We start from the raw sequence: 7,122 nt of genomic DNA, 5'->3' as shown, positions 1-7,122 counted from the left end.
GCAGACTAGTCTGTCTTTGTTGTTGCTTGTTTGCTTACTTGCTTTTGATAGAATAAAATAGAATATGGAAACTTTGAGAGGAGAGTGGGAAGCAGGGGGTAGAGAGAGAAAGAGAGACACTTGTAGCACTGCTTCACTGCTTATGAAGTAGGGACTAGGGGCTTGAAAACTGATCCATGGGCTTGGTAATGTGTGTAATTGTACTCTGTAATTGCTATACTGCCATCCCCATTTGATTATTTTCTTATTTTTAAGTTATCTTTGTGTATTTAAAAAAATAAATCTTTATTTGATGTGACTTTGTGTGACAAGTCTTATTCATCTGGAATTATATCTAGATGAGTGTCTCAGAAATAAGTGTGTGTGTGTGTGTGTGTGTGTGTGTGTGTAGAGTGAAATGTCTGTGTCTATATGTTTTTGTTTGTTTTGCATATAGATACAGTTTTCCCAGAAATATTTATTAAAAGGGATGTCTTTTGTCCAGTGTGTTGCTTTTCTTTGTCAAAGATGCATTAATCTATTTTTCTGCTAATACAATACAATCTTGATTGCTGTGGCTTTACAGTAAGTCTTAAAGTCAGGTCTAGGAAGTCTTGAGGCCCTTCAACTATGTCCTGTTCCTTCAGTAATAGCTAGGAAAACAAGGGTATGAATTGACAGGAATAGATTTTTTTGTTAGAAATTGTCATAGTCGTAATTGATTATTTCAACTGTTTTCTCATTGAACTTTTAAAAGTAATTTAATGTCCATAATAATAAATTAGAAAAATAGATATGCCTACTCAGATTAGCCAACACAATAGTGTACATATATATTAATGTACATTTTTATATATTTTAAAATGTTGTCTTACTCTATATTGCTGATAACTCTCACTTTTCATATTACTGTTCTATCAAGATCTTTTTTTAGTCAAATCCTTGTGAATGGATTTAAAATTCCTCATAGATGCACTGCTGGAGATTTAAAGTAACTTTATTTGTTGTGCATTAAGCAGCTTCTAATTTTTGTCTATTCGAATGGATATTTTTTTCATTTTAGTCCCAAAGCAAGTTAAAGCAGCTGTCCACTTAGAAGCACTTATAGGTACTCAGTGGCTTCATATATTGATCAAGTTAAAAGAAAGCTTACTGTGATTAGTAAGAACTAACTTGTCTCCATTAACATGGAATCTGTCTTAGACACCAACATTATTTTATGTTTAATTCTTTTATTTTATTTGTAATCATAGTGGATTGTGATATTGTACCATTACAGGGCACAGTGTCACACCACACCCACTACCAAAATCCTGTGTCCTCACCTTCCCATCTCCCAAAGATAACCAACATGGTTTCCACAAATTCGCTTGCTTCCGTGTTTTTGTTTGTTGTGTTTTGCTTTTGGCAAGGTCATGTTTATCAGTCCTCTAGATTCCATATATGAGTAAAACCATCTGGTAGTTGTCTTTCATCTCTTTACTTATTTCACTAAGCACAATCACTTCCAGTTTCATCCATTTTATTTCAAAGGACACATATTGTCTTTTTTTAATTACAGAATAATATTCTATGGAATACATATATTCCATAATTTCTTTAGCCAGTCACCTGTCAATGGGCATTTCAGCTGTTTCCACTGTTTGGCCACTGTGAATAATGATATGAAAATATGGGGATAAGTATGAGTTTCGGCTTATGTATCTGTGTGTCTTTTGTGTAAATGCCCAAGAGTGGTATAGTCAGATTATATGGTAATTTCATTTTTATTTGCATAAGAACTCTCCATATCATCTTTGAAAGGAGTCTGCATTGCCACCAGCAGTATAATAAAGTCCTGTTTTCTGCACAACCCTGTCAACATTTGTCATTTCCTATTCTATTGATATAAGCCATTCTCACTGGTATAAAATAGATTCTCAGTGTACTTTTAATTTGCATTTCTCAAATAATTGAGATGAAGTATTTATTTCTTCATGTCTCTGTAGATTATGTGTCTCTGTCCCTTGGAAACTGCCTGTTTAGTTCTTTGGCTCACTTTTTATTCAGTTATTTTTCTTTCTGTTGAGTTGTGCCAGATCTTTACACATGTAGATGTTTGATATCAATCATTCGTCTGATATGTGATGTGTAAATATCTTCTCTCCATTACTGAGTTGCCTGGATATCCTTGGGAAGTTTTATTTCAATGTACAAAAGTTTTACAGTTAAACATTGTCCCATTTATTTACTCTTGATTTTATTTCGTATGCCCATGGACTTGAATATATATTTGATGTAAAGCCCTGCAATATTTCACTGATATTTTTAGTTTCTGCTCTAATATCTAGATCTTTGATCCACTTTTATCTGATATTGGTGCATGGTGTTAGATGATGATCTAGTTTTTGTTCCAGCACCATTTTTTGAAGAGGTCTTCTTTTATCCATTGAAAGTTTTTGACCTCTTTGTCATATATTTGGTACTTATATATGTGTGGGCTAATTTCTTGGCTTTCAGTTCTGTTCCACTGATCCAGTATCCATTTTTATTCCAGTACAATGCTGTTTTAATTACCATTATTCTATAATAAAATTCCATATTCTATTTTTTTGGATAAGTTATTTTGGATAAGTTGTTCAAATTCACTGAAAAACATCATTGGGATCTTGACAGGTATTGCACTAAAACTGTAGATTGTTTTTGGAAGGATAGCCATTTTAACAGTGTTTATAATTCTAGGCCATGAACAAAGAATATCTTTGTGGGAGTGAATTCTTCAATCATCTTTTCTCTAATTAGTTATTTATATATAGAAATGCCATAGATTTATGGGCGCTACTTTACTAAATTTATTGTTTCTAGTAGTTTTTTTTTTATTAGTGTCTTTGGGATTCTCTAGGCATACTATCATGTATATCCAATATGTATGCCTGTTCCTTGTGGCCGCAGCGGGGCGCAGAAAAAGAAGGTTTGGAGCAGAAAGGGAACACAATCCTTTATTTACACTGGCACCTCAGAGTTGGGTGAGAGAGCACCCAACAGCAGTTTGGGCCATGTGGAGGTAGCAAAAATGGCCGTCTCAGAGCAAGGGGCAGAAGAAGGGCTTTTATGGGAATAGCTCTGGTGAGAATGAGAAGGGGGAGGAGTAACCAAAGCACTCCAGGGTAGGACAATAACTCTTGCGGGAATGGGAAGGGGGAGGAGTAACCAAAGCACTCCAAATATCTCCGGGAATTGACGATGCCCTGAGTGCACAACATGGCGGAACAGATGCTCCGAGAATGTCCCAACTCTCGAACTAGCAATAGCCTGAGGGGAAAACATCGCAGATGTGACTGCATCTGCACAATTTACCAGCATATGCCCACTGTATCTTTTTCTTTCTTGCCTGATTGCAATGGTGACGACCTCCAGGGTTATGTTGAATAATATGGTCATAGTAGGCATCCTTGTTAGAGGGGAAGCTCTCAGTTTTTCCCCATTAAGGGTAATGTTAGCTGTGGGTTTATTATATATAGACTTTATTATGTTGAGGAATTGTCCTTCTCTTCCTAATTTCTAGAGGGTCTTTATTAGGAATTGATGCTGAGGGAGTCAGGCAGGTTAAGTGCAGGTGGCACAAAGCTCAAGGATTGGGTGTAAGGATTCTTGTTCAAGCCCCCGGCTCCCCATATTCAGGGGAGTTGCTTCACAAGGGGTGAAGTAGGTCTGCAGGTGTCTTATCTTTCTCTCCCCCTCACTGTCTTGCACTCCTGTCTCCATTTCTCTCTGTCCTATCCAACCAGGACAACATCAACAACAATAATAACTACAACAGTAAAACAACAAGGGCAACAAAAAAGAATCAATAAATAAATATTTTTTAAAATGGATGTTGGTAAATATCAAAATTAAAAATCTGAAGAATGTAGATTAGTTTAAGATCAGTGATGTCCTAGCAGCTGAGACCTTTCCCCATCCCAGTATTTATTTATTTGTTTTTTAACCAGAACACTGTTCAACTCTGGTTTATCATAGTGCTGCTGGGAGTTGGGACTTTGAAGCCTAAGGCATGGGAGGGAGTTTCTTTGCATAACCATTATGCTATCTCCCTCACCATGCCCTTTTCCTAATTAAAAATGCAATCAGTTCTTTTATTCTTTTTTTTTGGGGGGGGGAATGTTTATTACAGAACAAGAGTGAAAACTTTCACACATCTGACAAGGCAGACTTGTTTTGATAACAGACATCATCCATATTCATTTCTTCCAATATTATCACACGTGGAACATATTTTCACTAATAAAGATACCGGCATAAGTAAAGGGCAATGATTAAATGGAGTCAAAGGAAAGGTGAGGCCCCAAATCTTATCCCTTAGACTGATTCAAAACACAGGATTTAAATCAAACTACCTAGTCTTCTAATGCCAGTGGCTCCACTTTGACTACTTTTCAGAATCCCAAGAAGTCTTTGAAAGCAAATCCCAGTAACTAGACTCCTAGCAATCTCTGAGGCATGAGGCCAGGCATCAGTATTTTTTAAGCTTCCCAGGTGATTCCATTATGGAGCCAGGGTAAATCACTTCTGCTCTAGAGGCTGGTTCACTCTGCTCAGCAAGTTCCTTAGCCAGTCAACCTGCTATACGGCGAGGGGCTCTGCTAGCCCACGCAAGCTCTCACTGGCCCTCTCCTTCATTCCAGTTCAGAACTCTATACACGTCATCAGCTTTGGGTGCAATTTTGAGCCTTTTCATATGTCTTGGTGATTTTCGGAGCAATTCTTAATCAAGCAAATACCAGTAAAGAAAATACGAAAAAATAAATTTCCACAAGGCATGATACAAATAAATAAGTGAAAAAACAATCTGTTTTTAAATCATGAAACATCAAAGCCTATGAAGCTTTATTTATACAAAAAATAAAAATATTTATTTTTAAAGTACTGGTTTAAATTTGTTTTTCAGCTTTTCCTTTTTCTTGAACATGAAACTGCTTCCAACTCAGAAAGATTTAAGATAGGTAATTATTAAATAAACACGCTTTACCTTCCCCCTGCAAAAAAAAGTCTAATTCCCCATTTTATTTATGATAAACCAGATTATTTTCAGTTAAGAATATTGACAACTGCACAAAATGGATTATCAGATATGCAGCAGGAAGGTATGAGTTGTACAACAGCATTACAAAAAAATCTCAAAAGAAGATATGTGGTAAAAACAACAATAGAAAAATAATGAAACACAAACAAAATAAGAAAATGTCAAATATTTACAGCCTCCCTCTGAAATGTGACCTGTGCTCTTTCAGCTTAAAACAAAACCAGAGAATATTTCTCAATGGGTATCACAAATGGAGGTGGTGCCAGCCAATTAGTGAGGAGAGAGACATTCATTTCAAGAAGGGAGAAATGCACAGTTAGCAACTTGCTGGATTACAACCATGTCCTGGACTTCCTGCAGTTCTGTTACTAAAAAAGACACAAAGTAAATGATCTGATGTTGTCCTATAGAAATAACTTGTTTGTCACCACATTTCAAAACAAACTACTCAGTCACAGGCACTGGGTCTGGCAAAGCAGAAGTGGATGGCCACGCATTCAGGTGAGGGATGTTTTATCTTTGTGGTGTGAGGTCAGAGGAGGGAAGCAGAGCTCTATAGTCTGGAAGCTTCTGCACTATGGAGTCTTCTAATAATCAGCTCTTGGTTTTTTGTTTAACTTGAGATCGATCCTGTGTCGGTTTTTATTCTTTCGTTTTTTATGGCTGCTGTGATGACTCCCTGAGGAAGTAGAAGAAGCAGCCTTCTGAGGTTTCACTCCTTGCACAGATCCATCCAGATCCTCAGGGTCCTCTTGGCTGGGCTCATTTTCCTGATTGTGGAAGTCTGGAGAAGTATCACTTTCTGTCCCACTTCCTGGCTCTCTTTTTTCAATGAGCTGGTCCTGAACTCCCGCCAATGCACTTACTGCAGCTGCTGAAGTAACAGGATTTACTGAAGAGCTGCTCAGCTTCCTTAAATTTCCGGTTCCTTTGATCGTTTTTGCTATTGGAGTTTCTTTGGTTGGTCAGATACCGGTCCCAGCCTCGAATAATATTGCCATACATCTGAGTGTCTCCCAGGTAGCTTCCCTCAAAAGCATAGATCTGTCTCTCCAAGTTGGCCAGTGTTTCCGCCAGCTCCTGCTTGTGCCTCAGGAGCTCAGCCAGCTCCCGCGCCGGGTGTCTGGGATCTGCGGCGGTGCTGCCTTGTGCATCACCATGTTGGGCTGAGGCCGGCGGCCTTCTCTTATTCTTTTTATGGCCAAAAAGATATATGTTGAAATCTAAATATAAAAGTATACAAATATACAAGTGTAAGTTTATCAGTGAACATGACCATTCTACCTCAGAAATTCATTACACTAATCTTGATGAAAATCTAAGTAATCATCAGGTCTGGTGGTTGCTCATCTGGTAAAACACAAGTATTACTATTACCATGCACAAGAACCCAGATTCAACCCCTTGGTCCTCACTTGCAGAGGAAAAACTTCCAGGGCAGTGGAACAATGCTGTTGGTGTCTCTCTTCTTTCTCTTGTTGTCTCTCCCTATTAAAAAGACAGAAGGAACAGGAGGAGGAGGAGGAGGAAGAGGACTCCACCCCCTCAACTCTTGTTCCCAGTTCCCTCAGCACAGGATGGATGCCCAGTGTCCATCCTATTTATCTTTAAATGTATAGTCATATCAAGTCTTCCTCTGTATGTTACTATTTGATTTTTTTTCTTCTTCTTTGCTGGCTTGATGCTTTTTTGTTTACTTCTCCTACCTAAGAAGAACCCAGAGGGGTTAGGGAATTTTTTTTCCTATGAACTCAAAGCCCTAAATATTAAATCTGACAATAACTGAATTCTCTGATTCTTTCTAGCAAGTTATAGAACCTGAACCTTCTTAGAACCTAAAATTGTCACTGAGAACACTGAATATATTTAAATAAATGCTAGCTAACTGTTATGAGTTACTGAAACTTAAGCTTGAAAATAGCTACCAAACACATCTCTGATACATTTAAAAATGGTAGACTTTAGATTATGAGCTGAGTGACAAATTACAACAAAGAAACAGACCTGGTTCCACTATGAAGTAATCTACAACAACTCAGAGCAATGTAGAGAGGCCCAAGTGGTGTGTAGGATAAACTATA

The 7,122-nt window shown here is 37.6% G+C and overlaps 1 pseudogene; it reads right to left on the bottom strand.

Moving 5' to 3' along the window:
* Window positions 1-5,537: 5,537 nt before the first annotated feature.
* Window positions 5,538-6,201, bottom strand: LOC103118682 (chromatin modification-related protein MEAF6-like; annotated as a pseudogene).
* Window positions 6,202-7,122: the final 921 nt, after the last annotated feature.

Source organism: Erinaceus europaeus, chromosome 19 (assembly GCF_950295315.1).
Source record: "Erinaceus europaeus chromosome 19, mEriEur2.1, whole genome shotgun sequence".
In the NCBI taxonomy this organism is placed as follows: domain Eukaryota; kingdom Metazoa; phylum Chordata; class Mammalia; order Eulipotyphla; family Erinaceidae; genus Erinaceus; species Erinaceus europaeus.
Note: the sequence above shows the minus strand (reverse complement) of the source record. Positions and strands in the feature narration are given on the sequence as shown.